The sequence below is a fragment of the Mesoplodon bidens genome, assembly GCF_964165515.1.
Source record: "Mesoplodon bidens genome assembly, chromosome: 3".
NCBI lineage: Eukaryota > Metazoa > Chordata > Mammalia > Artiodactyla > Ziphiidae > Mesoplodon > Mesoplodon bidens.
Window position 1 is genome coordinate 136,453,549 of NC_138178.1, and position 18,021 is coordinate 136,471,569.

The 18,021-nt window shown below is 42.4% G+C and overlaps 1 protein-coding gene across 1 annotated transcript in view; it reads left to right on the forward strand.

Annotated features, from left to right (window-relative positions):
• The first annotated feature begins 4,714 nt into the window (after positions 1 to 4,714).
• The window catches only part of DAAM1 (dishevelled associated activator of morphogenesis 1), a 174,255-nt gene continuing 160,948 nt past the window's right edge, over positions 4,715 to 18,021 (forward strand). Inside the window, exon 1 of the mRNA XM_081227160.1 lies at positions 4,715 to 4,825. The gene's annotated coding sequence lies outside the window, so the exon portion shown is untranslated. The remainder of the gene's footprint in view (positions 4,826 to 18,021) is intronic.

Consider the following 18,021-nt stretch of genomic DNA (forward strand, 5'->3'; position numbering starts at 1 on the left):
GCCCCAGCATTTGCATTTCTAATAAGTGCTCAGGTGACATTAATGCTGCTGATCTGGGGCCCATACTTTAAGAATCACTCCTGAGAGGGAAGGGATGTGGGAACAGATGTATATGTATGACTGATTCACTTTGTTATAAAGCAGAAACTAATAAAAAAGAAAAGAAAAGAAAAAAAACAAAGAATCACTCCTGTAGGGCTTCCCTGGCAGCGCAGTGGTTAAGAATCCGCCTGCCAATGCAGGGGACACGGGTTTGAGCCCTGGTCCAGGAAGATCCCACATGCCGCGGAGCAACTAAGCCCGTGCGCCACAACTACTGAGCCTGAGCTCTAGAGCCTGCAAGCCACAACTACTGAGCCCACGTGCCACAACTACTGAAGCCTGTGCACCTAGAGCCCGTGCTCCACAACAAGAGAAGCCACCACAATGAGAAGCCTGCTCACCGCAACGAAGACCCAACACAGCCAAAAATAAAATATAAATAAATTAATTAAAAAAAGAATCACTGCTGTAGATAAATGTTACAGATAGTCGCTCTGAGATGGGGTAATCAGTTTCTCTCAGGAATTTGAACTTTGGAGCAAAGAGACACAGAAGCTGAAGGCTATTAGAGCAATGCTCTGGAGAGAAGGTCCAAAACCTACCACTGTTTGGGTTCCCAGGGCTGGTCTGGCTCCTGCTCTTAGGTGGAGCCTTGGTTGTTCAACCCTTTGAATAAATCTTAATACTTTCATTATTTTGCATAAACTGGCCATAGAAAGTTTCTGCTGCTTGCCCCTAAAAGAACTTGAACTAAGACATGAGTATATTAGTTAAGTGTTCCACCACAAAAACAAAAACCATTCTAAGTATTTAAAACAGATATAATATAGGACAGGGAATTGGTCACACCGGTGATAGAAGGTCTGAGAAAACAAACTACAACAAAAGATTAGCAACAGCAGGAAGCTACCTCCACCTGTAGGCTGGAGGGACAGTCGGAGAAGATGGCATTGACAGAGGCCAGGGTGACCTGGAAGAAGCTGGAACCACGAAGAACCAGTTCAACGGGGAAAATGCTGCTGCTGCCGGAAACATCTCCCAGTGCAATTCTGTGGAGGTAAAGCAACACCCTGGCTTCTCCCTTTCTCCTACCTCCAATCTCCCGGCAGTACCTTGCCAGGCTGTGAAGCTTGGGGAAGATGACCTGGGATACTGAGGACAGCTTGGGGCTGTGGAAGAACAAGGCATGGATAAGAAAACAAGCTGAGGACCAGCACTGTTTAATTTGGATTTCTCATTTCTTTTCCTCAAAGAACATTTTGCCAACTTACAAATTACTGAGATAATATGTGCACTGTATAATTTCTAATAATTTCTTAAGAATAAGATTTTTTATTTAACTAGGTTTTTTTTTTTTTTTTTTTTTTTTTTTTTTGAGTCAGTGCGCAAAGCCTCAGCTATTAACTAGGTTTTTATTAACTTGCTCCATAATTAGGGCTGACATTTCTGAGATAATCTTCAGGGGAAAATTGCAAATAATAACAAGAACTAGCACTTGTACAGTTCTTTTCAATTTGAAAAGGGTTTTTATATGTCTCACCAAATTTAATCCTAAAAAACCCTTATGAAGTAGGTTTATTGTTAGCTCCATTTGAAAAATAAGGAAACTGAAGCTCAGAGAAAATAAGCAACACGAAATAAGCAAAGTCATATTGCTTGGAAGTGGGAAAATGTCATGATCCCAAACCTGGGCTCAGCACACAACCTTAATTGTTGCAAAACACCAAGCAACAGTGTGAAAACACAGGCAGGGCTACAAACTTAAAATTCTTTCTCTGTTGATATCTCACTTCCTTCCTTATCTAAAACCCAACATCTAGAGTAAAACCTTGTAACCAGAACTGAGAGAGATTATTTTGAAAGATCAGCAAAATATCCCATGGTGCCTTCCCCCTCCTTCACCTGTAGATGGTCAGTTAAATCTATCTTCAGTGGTTCCGTGGGTTCCTAATTAATAGGCAATGATTTTCCCCCTCCTTCACCTGTAGATGGTCAGTTAAATCTATCTTCAGTGGTTCCGTGGGTTCCTAATTAATAGGCAATGATTATGGGGAAAGACAAGGCCTTTCTTCAGATCATTCTAGAACAGCAGCTGTCCTTTAAAAAGAAAAGAAAAAAAGTAACAAAATCCTTTGACTGAGAACATAAGTTAAGCTAGACAGAATGGGTGTTTTTGATGGTGCATGAGACTACTTAGTCACCTAGAAAGAAATACAAACACACACAATGAGTGTACGTGAATGTGTGTGTGTGTGTGTGTGTGAGAGAGAGAGAGAGAGAGAGAGAGTTTCTTTCTGTCTCCATAGAACTTGTTAAGTTTCCTCTGGTCCCAGGTCCATGGACTGCATTGCTGATGCTGAAGAGCCATCTTTGTTTCCCTTGGTTACCAATGAAATAGTGTGCAGGGATCAGTTCAGATCCATCACGCATAACAAAATGCTTCCAGACACAATGCCTTGCTTTCAATATTTATTATCTAAATTTATATCTATTTAATAGGAAGGGCAGCTCACATGCGTACATCCACACATTTCTGTGCTTATAATCTAGTGTGTATGATGTCCTTTACATATAAAAATGAGCTATGTAACATGGCACATCCCTATAATATTAATTGCTCTAGAGAATGGAATTTCTTCTTCAGGCAGGTTTCATCCTCTCCTTCATTACCGAAGACCCAGGAGAACTTACTATAGGGTGATTTATCCTATAGGGTTACTCCTCAGAGTGTACCTCAATATTGCCATATAATTTTATCTGTAAGGCTAAGTCCTGCCTTATAAAGAATCTCCACATCCAATCTGACTCAATAAGTTTCGAGCTCACTGATTATATTTCCATCTAAAAGCTTTACACAGTTACAAAACTGGGAGAGCTTTTAGAATCATCCCAGGTTAAGTTTCTTTCTGAATATTTTCTCACAGTGAACTGCAATACATTAAGTCTACCCATTAGCTAGAATATCACTGATTGTACTCTTGATCTGTTGGCCAGTGGAACATTTGTATTGTCTAGGTTCCATTTAAGACAATATTTGGAATGGACAGAATGGCTCAGAACAGGGGAGCAACATTCAAAGTTATCTTCCTTCAGTAGAGGAAAATATGTTTGGGCTATAAGGAATTGGTTTGACAAAAGAAAAGCAGAATTCAGTACTACAATCCCTCTCTCAGCAAAACAAAGCATTTCCCTCTCCCCTGAGATCCTCTAGTTCCATGAATATTTTTCTCTTGAACCCAAGTTATTGTTGCACAAACACGTGAGAAAATAAGAGTGATAAGAAGACTGTCACCAACAATTAGGTGGAGAGTTGTTTGAAATTTTAATTGTGAACTTTCTTTTCACAAGATGTAGTCTTCTAAGATTTTGCTAGTGGAAATGGGGGTGTGAACTGATCCTTATATGTGATTAAGACCTTGAATGCCATAATAATTTACTCTACCTTTACAACTGGAATAACTAGATGTATTGATTTTTTCTTCGTTTAAAAAGACACCTAGAGATTCGCTCTCAATGTTAATTTTTCATAATATTTGGTACTCATTGACTAATGAAAAGTGCCATGCAAAAATTTTACATATTAAAAATAAAATTTTCCTGAAGGTTCAGAATTCTGCTACACACCTTTTGCTTACCTTTAAACATTTAGGTGTATTACAATCACAGCCCTTCTTGAACAGCACAGTGTTTTTTGGTTTAGGTCATTTAAGAAACTTGAGTGAGAGTGAGGTATGTAAATTGAGAGGAGAGTATTGTGGATTTAAAAGTACATGTATACATATACGTCATTTATTAAAACTTTAGGCAAGGATGTTGTCTTCCTGGGAGTTGAGAGCCATGAGAGCGGGAAGTCTGCTGCAGGGAAGAACAAAAGCATGGCTGCCCGATAGTATTATCTCTGCAGCAGCAGCTGGCTCCCGGACGGAGGGTTGAGGCAACTATCTAGTCTGTTACACTGCATTTTTATTAGTGATACCCTCCGTTATTCGGTCAGCTCAGCCAACTAAGCTATTCTCCGAGTTCTGGCTGGTCACCCTGACTCCATTAAATGGGAGAAGGAAAGAGAAGACAGAAGGGTAATTTGTACCAAGTGGGGCAAAGGGGGATTTCTCTCCTTCGGGGTCGGCGTCCCTCATCCTCCGGGACATGGGGGAATTCCAGGACCGTATTTAACCCATAAAACCAATGCATCCTATTAATTAGTTGCTACGCGTAGGGAAGGCAGTGAAAGGCTTCATCTTCTCTTTCCAGCTGGGGCCAGCAGAGCCCGGTTGGTCAGAGCTGCCTGGCTGGTGCACACTAGCCCCGCACCCCTCTGGTCCCTCAGAGCCTACATGGGACCGAGTGGAGGTCAAGTCAAAGGGCATGACCGAAGGGTGCCTGCCCCCACTCTCGCCCGCTGAGTCCGCAGCTCGGTTTTTGAAAGACCAACACTAACACTGCAAGGCTGGAGGGCGGGGAGGGGGCGGGTCGCGGCGGGGGCGGGGCTGGGGGCGGGGACGAAGAGGCCCAGGAATGCGTCGGGAAGTGTAGTTTGAACACCCTCAGTAGCGTAGCTACCCAGGCTCTGCTTGTGGAATGTGAAATACAACTCCCAGGAGCGTGCGGGCCGTGCCCGGGAGTACATGCGCAGTGAGCGCCGCATTGTATCCTATCAGGCGAGGAGAGGGTGATGTCACCTGCGAGTTGGTAACCTACGAGCGGCAGTGAAGGAAACTGTTTAACCGGATCCCATTGTACCCGGAGCGCAGAGCCGCCTTTTCAGCATGCGGGGGCTGCTCAGGTAAGGGGGACGTTCCGCGTCGCCCGCCGCACTCCTTCATTAAGTGGCACCGCGAGGTGGCGCGGGGGTGGGCGTGCTTCTTCGGGCCCGGTGCTGGGTTAGCGGCGCGCCCTCCCGCTGCCTCCCCGGAGCTCCGGGGCCAGTAGGTAAATATTAAACCCGTCCTTCAGGTTGGGTCTGGGTGGGAACAGGACCTAGACAGCTCCCGGCTGCCAAGTAGGGTTTGGGAAAATGGCTGCAAGCGCGGTGCAAAGCAAGGCGAGACCGGGGGAAGGCGCCCCCGAGGACGGGGGTGCCTCCCTTCTTTCTTTCTGAGGTGCTCGGATGCCAAGAGAGCCGGCAGGGTACCACTCGCCGCCTTGCTGCTGACACCCCGGGGCTGGGGCGCTGGGGGTCGTGGCCTTGGCTGAGTGCTGCGGGCACTGCTGCTGTCGGGAGCTGCTGGTCCGGGAGGCTCCGGGAGGGACAATCCCGAGGCAGGCTTGGTAGACTCGGAGGTGTAGACCGAAGAGGAGGGACTCGTTTACTCGTTCGCGTCCCAGCAGAACCCCCACCATCCCGGGCAACCTCACCTCAAGACTCATTCGAAAGGGATGGGGTGACTGTAATTTAGGCAAAGTTGGAAGCTAAAGGTCTCAAACCAGAAAGAGGAGGGAAAGCCGCGTTGCGGAAGGAGCGAGGGGTGTTGGCGGACAGCAGCGAGGGGCGGCTGCGCAGCCTGCGGACCGGGTTCGAGGCGGCAAAGAGCGCTCCCGCCTCCCGTCCCTCTGGGTAGGGCGCATCTTGGTGCCCCTTGCACTGATGGCTCCCTCGACAAAGAGCACCTGAGCTGGGACAAAGCGTCTGCACCTGAGCTGGGACGTTAGCGCTGGGCTGGGAGGTGGTAAAGAGGTAGGGAGTGTCGAATAATCTAGCGATACGACTCGCAGTGGGGCAGGAGAGCTGGGTAATCGCTTTTCCCAGCTGGTGGTGAAAATCCAACTGCTTGTGATCCGCTTGGAGACGTGCGCGGCGCCTGAGAACTCTATAATAAAGTCCTCTGGATTTCCTTTCCCTAGCACTCTTATCCTTTCTCTTACTTGTTCATCAAACCCTTGCTAAAGGCTCTGTTCTCAAGTTGCTCGCAGCCTGCGATTGGGGTGTTCTGTCTCTTGCGCCCATAAAATATTTTAGGGGACCCAGGAATAGAATACACTCCAACCCCCGTTCCCCACCCCGCCTCCCATCTTCACCCGCAGGAGAGCATCAAGAGTAAATGCCACCCGTGACCATTTTGCTCCTCTTGAGTTGGTAGTTTCTTGAGGCTCGAGAAGGACCTAGTGAATTGAAGCGGGGTTTGCCTGCAAGATGAATCCCGTTGCCATGGCGACTCCTGCCGTCGGAATCTTAACTGCTCCCACTGCTGTTTCAATTCAGTGTGGCTGTGCGGGCAGCTGGGAGGGCGTGGCCAGTAGGTGTGGTTAGATGCTCTCCCTGGGCCCAGCTGTTCTCTCCTAGTCACCGGTTTCACAGCCCCGGGCTCTCTCCATTCTCTTGTAAATAGCTTGGACACAATTTTTAGACCCCCTTCCCTCTCGCGTCCCCATACCTGGTCTCTCCACCTCCCTCCCCGGAAAAAGCTGTTAAGAGCCTTTGTCCTGAGGCAAACTCTGAAAATTACAAGCAAAAGATCTCTCTCCTTTCAGGCTGATCTCTCATTTCAAGAAAATGAAAACATACATTTTCCTAATAACGTATATTAAAGTGCTGAAGGCAGCTTTCTCCAGGAGGGAGTTCTCCTCTGTTATGCGTGAAGAGAGCCCCCTGGCCACCAGTAAAGGTCCTCAATTTGCCCTAGGTGCAATTCACTGGAAGTTTTTAGGGACAAGTAATAATTGAAATTGAATTCTGGAAGTCACGGCTATCCCTTGTGGTTCTCATGAAATCTAAAGACCCGTCTAGAGGATGCAGATCCTTGAGAGGTTTGGGATCTAGGAAGCCTGGGTCCTGCTCTCGCTCTGTCATTACTGGCTTCCCCATTCTGGGGTGAACCCTCTGCCTCTGGGGACCTCAGTCATTGGTCACGTGGGAAGAGGGGCACAGCAGTTTTCCTAAAGTTGATTTTCGGTATAAAATCTTGTGACTCTAAAAAGGAGTTGTTCATTGTCTTTTTTTTTTCTCAAAGAAATCTGAAGATAAGAGTTTAAGCCCAGCTTCTGACACTGTGACATCAGGTTAACATCTCTGAGCCTTACTTGTATGGCAAAATAGCCCGACTTTTCATGGTAATCCCTCAAAGTGGGCAAGGCAGCTGTATTAGTATTTATAATATTAGTTCTACTACTACTATTATCCCAGTATTTGGACTTCTATTTATCCTTTTATCGTAGAATTGTTTAGATTTTGACTTTTTATAGATTCTTGTTGAATGCAGTTATTTGTAATTTAATTGCATTAAGAGTAATTGAATTATGCAAACATTTTGCCTACCTTCTGCTTTCATTTCATACCAAAGTGGATTATCACAGACATTGCAGTTAAGGGGGGAAGGTGTATATCTGCTAGCATCTATGCGTGTACATTCGTGTGCAGGCAAATGCTTGGGGTTGCTGAGTGCCAGGCGGTTGACATTCATCATCTTGTTTTAAGTAGGTGGTTATATCCCCACGAGGAAACAGGATCAGAAATTTCACTCACTGTTTTTGTCATATAAGTTAGCACTGACTGAAATCTCCTTCAGTTATCTCCTTACTTCTGACTCCCTATAATTCTGATAACAATTCCAATGTGTGTGGGTTTTTCCCACTCTGTGAAGGTCTTTGAGAGCAGAGTCTTTGTCTTGTCTATCCCTGTCTATCCAGCACTTAAAGCAGTGTTTGGCCATTGGTAAGTATTTTATAAATATTTGTTGAATCACTACTGACTAGTAGAACCATGATTGGAGATCCAAGATCTGTATTCTTTCCACTGATAGTTTTGTCATCAGTTGTAATATTCCTCTTAGTTTTCTGTCAAGCAGTTTCATCTCAGCATAAACCAAAACTCCTGTGTAGCATGTGATGAGGTATAAACGGCCTTCCATGTGTTTGAAATAGTCGAATTGTAACTATTTGCTTTTGGAATATATTCACTCACAGAGACTTTTTCCCCCTATAATTAATTCTTAATACAATTCTTATTACCTCAAACCAGACATTTCTAGATTTCTCTCTGTTGTACTGTCCTTGGCCCAGATAACTTTCCCAGGAGGTATATGACAGGAGACCAGGGAGAGAGACCAAGGCAAAGATACCTAGGACTTTTGCCAGGCTGCCAATGGCCCCAGAGGCACCATGTGGGTAGAAGAGTGGGCAATAGCTCTCTCATTTGGGGTGGGGTTGTTCTATAAACGGGTAAGTTGTTCAGGCTGGCTGATGTGAGAGGGGAACAGGGTAAAAGACATCTGTCCAACATTTGTAGCATTCAGTTATCATCCAGTAAGTTGCATCCTGTGGGTTTTCCGAAGTGTAAATTAGTGAGGAGGTGTGATAGTAAAGAGGGTGCAGTGGGTCATGGCCTTGGGTGCTGCTTACAGGAGCTCAGTGAAGAGGTGCCAAGGAATTTGAACCCTGGCTTTCTTGCTTTGTGGACACGCCTCTGAGTGTTAAGAATTTGTGTGTGTCTGCGTGTGGTTTTATTTGAGCTACTTTGTTTAAAAGGCTGCTTTTAGTGTTGATACTGTGGTCATCAGAACAAATAAGGTGTTTACAAACAAAACATGGTTAAGACTGAAAGTGTTTCATTTTGTAAATATTTGGGGGATAGTATAAAGAGTGGCTTTGGCTTGAGAATCTTGAGGTCTTCTGTGAAATTACTTAAAAACTTACAGCTGTTGGATCAGGGGAAACAAGCTTTTCCAACAAAGTTTGGTACCACTGAGAGCCTTACGTGTTTGGTTCAGGAAACTTCTGTGGGGCCCTCCCTGGCTTCGTGTCACGCTCCTGGTATTTCCAAGTGTTAAGTCTATCCTTACATTTCAGGAAACAAAGCAACTTTGCCAACTTAGGTTAGCAAACTTGTTGAATCTCTAGAGGGGGCACCAGTCAAAATGAAAATTCTTCAGTTTTGTGATTTTTCTTCTTTGGACAAGGAATGTGGACTACTGTTACTTATTTTGGCACCATAATTTCTACCTTGGTAATGGAAGGAATCTTTTAAGTGAATGTATATCTTAAACACTTACCGCATCAGATGATAGTGGTTTCCCTGAGAGCTCGGTTTAGAGGCAACTGCTAGCACAGGTAATATTTCAGAACTTGGTAAGGAGGGCTTTTTCTGAGGATTGGCAGGGCTGGGGGCGCAGGCTGGATCGAGGGTTGTGCTTGGAGTGGCTGAGTGGCTGATAGAGATTGGAACTGAAGGATGGATCTGAAGTGCCGCCCCTCCCCCTTCCTTCAGGCTACCCCTTATTGCCTCCACCGAAAGAGGGACAGATGAAGATGAGATGCGAGTTGATTTTGGTGACCTACATTCCACTCCAGCAGACTATTTCCACAGCAAAAAAAAAAACACATTTACCTTTGTGTTTTCTGGCATCCTTTCCTCTGTTCCAAAAACAGAGAAATGAGCATTTCGGAGTGAGTTTGCATTCATAGTACACATATCTAAGAGTGATTTAAACGTTAAGTCCTAGGAGCATAGCAACAAGCACACAGAGCCTGAGCACCACCCCCCTCCCCTGCCCGTTAATCCATTAATCTGAGGTTACCAAATATGCCCTCAGCCTTGGTGAGCTTATTTTCCCTGCTGATGTTTAAGCACACCTGGTTTTGACCCCTGTCTGTGACTTTCTGCAGTAATGGCTCCCCTCATCTGGAATGAGCGGCTCTTCTGAGCATCTGAATTCTCCTTGTGCTCTCAGATCCAGCTTGAGTGCCATAGCTTCTGGGAAGCCTTCCCTGCCTGTCCCTCCGCTTTCACCACCACGCCGGCTCCTTGCTCCTTAGCGCCCTCAGCCTGACCACGCAAACAAACACTCATACCTAATGTGATACTAACAGTCAAGGGATGTGAGGTGCTAAGCTTGGGTCAGGCCTTTCCTAATACTTTACATGAGCTTAACTGTGGACTCCTCCACAGCTGCATGAGGTAGGTACTGTTATCACCATTTTACAGCTGAGGAAACTGAGGCATGAAGAACTTAAGGAACTCGCCGAGCTCAGGTCACACAGCTAGTAACTGGCAGACCCTGTTAGGGACCCAGGCTTCTAGTTCTTTACACCGCCCCCCCCGCCCCATTGCCTTGCTTCTGGTTTTCCTATATGTTATTCTTTTCTCTCCATTGAGTTGGGGGAATCACAGCTTCCTTTGTGTCTCTTGATTCTGAAACAGTGCTGAGTCAACAAGTACTGAGTTGATTAAGAGTAAAACTGCTTCTTCACTTAATGGTTTCTTAGAGTCTGATTTTCTGGAACAGAAAATGTTGTATGAGATTCAAAATGTTGCATTTGCTTATTTGAATGGTAAGAATTTTTGAACTCCCTTCCTTTTGCTTTGTGAATGATAGGCAAATTATTCGAAAAAGGAAATGCTCTTAAATGCCATCTCTGAATCTATGTGGAGTTTGTCCAGCATTAGACCCTCTTGTTAACTGAGATAACTTTTCAGTAGGTTGAATCCCTTATCTGAAGAAAGCCCTTCTCACCCAGAACAGGGCCACAGAAGCCTGTCTTGAGAGTTAAGACTCCCATAACTTCGTAGCTTCCCAACTCCCTGTTGTCTTTTAACATAAATTGTGAAAGCTCTTTTGAAAAGAAAATGAAAACTTGAGTAGTAGTCAAACACATAATCTAATACTGGGTATCCTTACATATTAAAATAAGCTCCCCCCCAACCTTAGAAGAGACACTTGCTTTTTACAGCAGAGCAAGTTTGGCACCAAATATACAATTGCAGTTCTTTTAAACCATAGCCACTATTGTGAATTAAATGTGGAAAACTAGGCAAGCAAGTTCAATTTCCAGTGTAGTTGGTGTGATTTCCTGACTTACAATAGATCTTTTACTTTTGGCTTAACACTGGATATTGTGCCACTTTGACAATATTTAATGAAGACAATTGAATAAAACACAAACTGTGTCATTTAGAGAAATAATAGGAAAGTTATGCCCTAACAGCATATTGCCAGGAAAGGAAAATGAAAACAAAAGACTTGTTAGCCCTTAGGCTCCTCAAACGTAATATTCATTTAACAGACATTAGTTTCAGAAGCTTTTTTAAATTCATCTTGTTACATTTCCTAAGTATGTCATTCACCTTTAGTAATAACCTGAGCTCATTCTGTTCTATAAATTGCACCAGGATCGGAGTTGAAGGTTCCTTGTATTTCTGCCAGGCACACAATTAGGGACACGTATTAAACTGGTCTTTGTCCTTTTCATTTCTGAAAAAAATACCTTCTGTACGATTGGCAAACATTGCCCATCTGATGGACTGTCTGAATTTAGACTTCCAAGTGTAGATAGCCTAGATCCGAGCTTTGGGCATTGTCTGGGCAATACAGATGCCCATCTTTTGTTTTTTGAGATGAGTTCTTATATTCTGGCTTATTGGCTAAGCTCAGTTTGTTAGTGACGTACAAACCAGGTCAAGGGCATGGGTTAGCTTTGCCTTGTCTTGGAGTCACCAACTGCACCTGTAATCCTAGTAACTTTTTTTTTTTTTTTTTACTCATCATGCTCTTGGTCACAAAGGACACTAGACAGTGGAGGATAGACCCTGTGGATATATCAGTGCATAGCCATCATCACTAAGGGCAAAAGATGGTGCCATATTATAAAATGAACTGATGAGGGTCTTAGTTTTTTCAGACCCCATAAGTTAGAGGTAGGGCTTCACCAGCAGTTTGCCTAGGAACTATGTTTATGCTTCTGACAGGTGTCCTCCTGTGAAGAGTGTGGGTCAGGACTAGGGGCAGCTTCCTAAAACATAGCCTTGGTCTTTTCCTTCCCTTTCTTGGGGGTGTGACCACAGTCATTAGTGTGTGTTTTGGTGCCCATTCTGGGCTTCACTCTTCTCCCATAAAATTCTGCAGATTTGCACCCTGGAAGAAGAGTGAAGGATCGTGCCCAACATCATTCACCAGGTTAGTTAGGTTGTTCACATGTGTCTAGGCTTAAATTTGTATTTGATTCATAGAGATTTGGTAAAACTGAGCAGTGAAATGTCTAGACAAGAGTTAAGTTAGAAACTACAGTTCTGTGACAAGAGGGTTAGACTAGGGACCCTTCTAAATCCTGAGAATTTACTACAAAACTTATTGTAAAAAGTTAAAGGAAATGAAATGGACAAATCAAACCATTTAAAGGTCCTTGCTGCATTCTCTACTCTTGAAAGTTGGTGAAATTTTGAATATAGAAAATGTCATATGGTTTTGGCCAAGGTAAATGATTTAGGAATTAAAAAAAAAATGCTGCCACAGTTACCCCATATTAGCGGTGGCTATTTGAGTTAGGATGATGGTGGCAAAAGAAACAACAATAACATTTCTGTTTGTTTCCCATTCTCTTTGTGTGTGGCAATCTAGTTTGCATTAGAGGTTCTCCTCCCAACACCCCCCTCCCTGCTCAGCACTCAATGGTCATTCAGAGTAAAAGTCAGACAGGGTGTGGAATGAATCTTGCTGGAATTGAAGCTGATAGCTAAGAGTTCAATATGTCCTCAGAAGGTTAAATGAAAGGCATGTTATTATATTTTTGTATTTTTATAATCAAGAACAGAGATTAGATTAGAAAATAGAAAACTTCTGTGACCCATTTAGGGCTTGACACTCAATGAGTAGGTGACACTTCCAACTACAGTTCCAGGAACCATGGCAAGAGACTGCCTTGCTTCATATTTTATGCTAAGGAAGTGAGTAAAAAAAAATTTTTTTTTTAAGTATATAAAATTTTTAGTTTGACCCAATTTCTTTTCTTTTCCTGTGACGGAAGGTACCTTTCTTCCATACCCCAGCTTTTCCTACTATACTCCTTGGCTTGTAACTTGAGTCTGAAGGACCAGTGACCTACTTCCGTGCCAGGAGCCTGTCTGTGGGCAAAGGGAGACCGTGGTCCCCTGTGGCCAGGTTCCATACCAGGGGAGCCATACTCACCGACCTTACAAATGATCTTCCCCCTTAACCTCCTACTTAGAATAGGGAGCTGTGTGGCAGCAGAGAGGGGATGGTTTACATTTTAATTCTCCCAAGCTCAGATTGTTTTTCTGATGGAACAGGTTGGGGGAAGTAGGTAGAAGGGGAGGACAGAGGGAGTTATTGGGTTTCACTTATCTTATCATTTGTTTCCCTCTGGATTGCCTTTGTTTATACAGGTCAGGAATTCCTCCAACAGAAAGTATGCATCCACACGGGGATGTTCAGATTGGGGCTTCCTTCTCCTTGTGCTCCAGTTGCTGACTTGGCTTTCCTCTCCAGCTTAATCTGAAAGGAGGGCTGGAAATATTTAACCTGCTTTAAATTTTTCTGTTATATGAAAAAGAGATCCTAAAACAACGACCTGGGGCAAATGGATTAATGATTTTTCTGACAGGGAAAGGGGATGATGCTGAGTAAGTTTAACGTATAACTTCTTTATGTTGGTCGAGAGTTTAGACACGAATGTTTGACACCTTGAATAAAATCCCTTCGCCTTTTGGTTGCTGCTTGGCAATTGCACGGAGGAAAAAGAAACACCGTTTGATTTTAGGTTTAGATTTGGATGATCTTGGCAGTTCCTTTAAACTTTCCTGGGCCTCTGTTTCCTCATCTGTGAAACAATGTGAAAATTCTAAAATTTTATGAGAATGGTTTCATCTTAACATAATGACCTCACTTATATGGCACTGTGTAACGCTGATGTAATATCCACTGAGTTTCCCTAGAATGGAGATCAGTGAGGGGGAACTCTATTTTTTCACCTTCAGAATTTCCAACATTGGTCTCTGCTCTTAGCGCAAGGTTTCTGAGACCCTGTTCTTGGCTGGAGCTAAACCCTCAAGATCTGATCTCTAACCTGCTTAACTAAACAGCTTCTAGTCACGTTCTCCAGTCCTGGGGCTTAGGAAATTCCATAGGATATAAGTAAGGGATGAGGCTAGATGGTGTCTTTGAGTGACCATCCAGTTCTCTTTAAATTGATCATCTCTTTAAACCAGAATTTGATTACCACCATTACCACACAGGATGGATGTAGCCAACAGTCATGTTTTATTTGGCCAACACAGTGTTCTTTTTAAAAAGGGAATGGTTTTAGTGAGCATTTACACTCTGATTTGTCACTGACCTCACAACACCCTAGTGCCTCATACACAGCCACTTTGTTTATGTGATATTTCTTTACCTCCTTGGCCCTTGAAGGCATTTATTTGAGTTTTCAATCCCCATTTTAAACTAAATTAATTTGCAATAAGAGTCTCTTCAAACGTTTTTCCAGCACTGGGCTGGCAAATGACCCAATCCAGGGTTTCTCAATCTCAGCATTTTAGGTGGGATGGTTCTTTGTTGTTGGGGATTGTGCTGTGCATGTATGATGCTCATTAGCATCCTGGGCCTCTACCCTCTAGATGATAGTAGCAAACCTTCCCCCAGCTGTGACAACCAATATGTCTCCAGACATTGCCAGATGTCCCCTGGCGAGCAAAATTGGGCCCAGTTGAAAGCCAGTTGACAGATTTTGGATGGCCAGGGAATTTTAAACATTGGACCAGGCTTGGATATTTAGGGGTAAATCGGAATTCATCTGGGAGACCAAGCTATCCTGCTGTTTTTATTTATTTGGGTAGTTGGTTAGAGCAAAGTGAAGGTCAGTGGATTAGACTCTTCAGGGTCACTTCTCCATTTTTCCATGACCACTGCCTGGGAGGCCAGACATAGTTTAAGGACATGTCCCTGGTCACAACAGGGGACTCTGTGAGACACTGACGCTGGGTCAGGGCAAGCCCACCAGCCCTGGCGGGAAAACAACTTTGAAGCCCATAGCCTGTGTTGGTAGGTCAGTAAAGTTATCTGTGGATAAAGAAGATGAGGCTTTGGGGAAATAAAAGATCATCTGTTGTTATTATCAAATGCCAAAATGCTTTAAAAAAAGAAAAAGGCATTTGCCTTTAAAATGACAGTTTATCTCAAATCAGCAGTGAGAGAAGAACTTTGAAAAGGATTAGCAGCAGACTGATGTCCCTCTTTTTTTCTCTCCCTCAAAAAAGAATGTCTGTAAAACTTGACTCAAACACTTGGGCTTTGGCAGCACTCAAACTTACCTTGTCACTCAGAGTGAGTTTCCGATCAGACTCATCTCTGGCTTCATAAACATGAGGCAGATTTGTTTGTTACAAGTTTCCTAACTTGGCCTATGCCATGGACCATCATGGAGGATTTCAAAGTCTCGAGTTATAACTACCAAAGGTGGGAAACACAATAAAATGGCTCCTTTTACTTGGATTTTACTTAGAATAATCAGATTAGATCCAAATTTCTATCAAGCATAGCAGAGGCAAGTGAATAACTAAGTTAAGGGGAAAATATTATATTGAGCATTTTATGGACTATCTCATAAGCTATGGAAGTGACACCTTAAAGCATCATTTGTTTATTCACTTGGCAGGTGAAGAATGTTTTGATACGGGGTGTGAGCATATCAGAATGCTGTTTTAAATTCCAGATTTTTCCCTTTGGAATATAGAACTCTTGTTTTACTAAATAAAGCTCAGATTATCCTCTGTCTTCAGCTTCTGAAATAAACAAATTACATTGTGCAATAGGTGAAGACTCTCCCCTGTGAAAGATTCTTTGCTTTTCACTGGCAAGTAATTTCATGTTTTGCTTATTTGGATCTTGTCCACGTTTTCAAAGGAATGTTCCCAGCATCACTTATAGGAAGCAATGCTCTACAATCCCAAATCAGTTGTTCCAATATCTGTTATTCCTGCAGATCAAATCTTTTACCCTCAGCTCTTTTCTCCCCTAAATGCTGATTTTGAGTCTCAGATGGCCAGTGTTTTCCAGTACTAGAGAAAAATTTGTTAGCATGACATGGTGTTAAAGAAAGAATGACAGTTAAAAAAAAAAAAAGCAGAATATGAGTTTTTTTTTTTAAGGATGATGAAAATGTTCTAAAATTACTTATAATGGTTACCAGTTTGTAAGTATACGAAAACCCCCTAAACTCTACATTTTAAATGAATGAATTTTATGGTGTGTGAATTATGTTGAAACAAAGCTGTTATTCCAAAAAAAAAAAAAAAGGCTAAAAAGAATCAGACTAAGTAAAACCTTGGAAACAGAATTTTAGACCTTGGGGATAATATCTTTGACTTACTTTTCTATTTCTTTTCTTCATGTACATCTCAATGTTTTCTTTAAGTAAATAGATGTATAACATGGACAAAGAATAGTTGTGATAATTCCTCAGGACCACCTGAGCCATGGGAAACTTTGTTATAATGGAATTTTGTTGTAATGGAATCTGGCTCATATTCTTCTCATACCTCCTAATTGTGAGCTAGGGCATTAAAGGATAGAAAGCTTTGCACTGTTTTATACCTGATGTGATGATAAGCTAAGGTGTTGGTGTTATGTTTGGCTTAGTCACAATTTGCTTTAAACATGCTCCATTTGATTATTTTGCAGGATTTTTCTCCTGTAGAAGCCTTCACACTGTAAAAAGCACTCAGGTGTATAATCTTGCCTGTAAAGCTAACCGTGTGTGTTGGACAAAGAATATTTCATTTATAAGGGATTATGTAGCTCAAGGTTTCTCAAATTTGGATTCATGATCCTTTGAGAAATATTGCATTAATGTTAAGTTGCTGAATGTTTAGCTACTCACTTGGTGCCACTGGGATCATAAACTCGTGTAGAGGTAGACTTTGAGGTACTGTTCGGGTATAAGGTGCTTTTCCAGACATATTAGTTTTATTGCTGCATAATGAATTACCACAAATTTAGCGGCTTAAAACACCACCAGGTCAGAAGTCTGGGCATGCTGTGGCTAGGTTCTCTGCTCAGAGTCTCTCCAGGGTAAAACTCACAGGTCAGCCAAGGCTGCAGTTCTCATCTGGGGTTAAGAGGATTCTTCCAAGCTCTCTGGTTGTTGGCAGAATTTATTTCCTTGTGACTATAGGACTGAATACTCCTAGCTGTTGGCCAGAGACTGCTTTTAGCTTCTAGGGGCAACCTACATTTTATGCCACATGGCCTACACTGGAAGTTCACACGAGGATGTTTGGTTTCTTCTAGGATGTTTGGTTTCTTCTTCTGGGTGTCTTCTTCAATCATCCAGAGAAGTGGGTGATTTTAAGGTCTCACCTGATTTGGCCAGGCCCACCCAAGATAATCTCCCTTTGACCATATAATATAACAAAATCACAAGAGTAATAGCTCATCATACTCATAGGTTCCACTCACCCTCAAAAGGTTATAGGGCATCATTTAAAGTTCTGCCTTTCATACAAGATAACAGAAATTATGCTAATATACTGCTGATGATTATTAAGGTGAAAAATCCAAAATCCCAAAATGGATGACAATTCACAAGTATGCTTCAGGACCCGCTCTGTCTTTTTAAGATACCTCCCCCTCAGATTTATTGCTTTCCATTCCTGCTTTTCTTATTTCAAGTAGAGTGAAAATGAAGATTAAAAAAATTTTTGTTATTAAAAGTTCCTACACACAAACACATAGAATGATTAATATAGCTAATATGAGAATCCTCTATATACCCACAGCTTCACCAGTTATCAGTTCGTGACTAATCTTTCGTTTCTACTGCCAACTACTTTCCATCAACTCTGGGCTTATTCTGAAGTAAATTCAAGACATTTTATAATCTCATCTGTAAATATTTTAGTATTTAGTTTATGTCCAAAAAAATCAGGACTCTCTTTAAAAACATAACTGAAATGCTATTATCATACCTAAAATGATTTGTATTATTTCTTTTTTTTACAAGTAATAAATTTTATTAGAAGTTGAGTATCTGTTAATTAGCATGCAGCTATATAACTTACTATAAAGCCACTACAATTCAAACATTGTAGCATTGCTACGTGAATGAACACATATACAAATTAAACAGAAAAGAATACCCACAAATAGTTCTAAGTATGTCTGGGAAGTTTGATTGTGATAAAGTGAAGTTATAATTTATCTGTTTGTAGATAGTTGATGTTAAAAGAATAATTTTCAAAGAGTTTAAAAAGTAAGA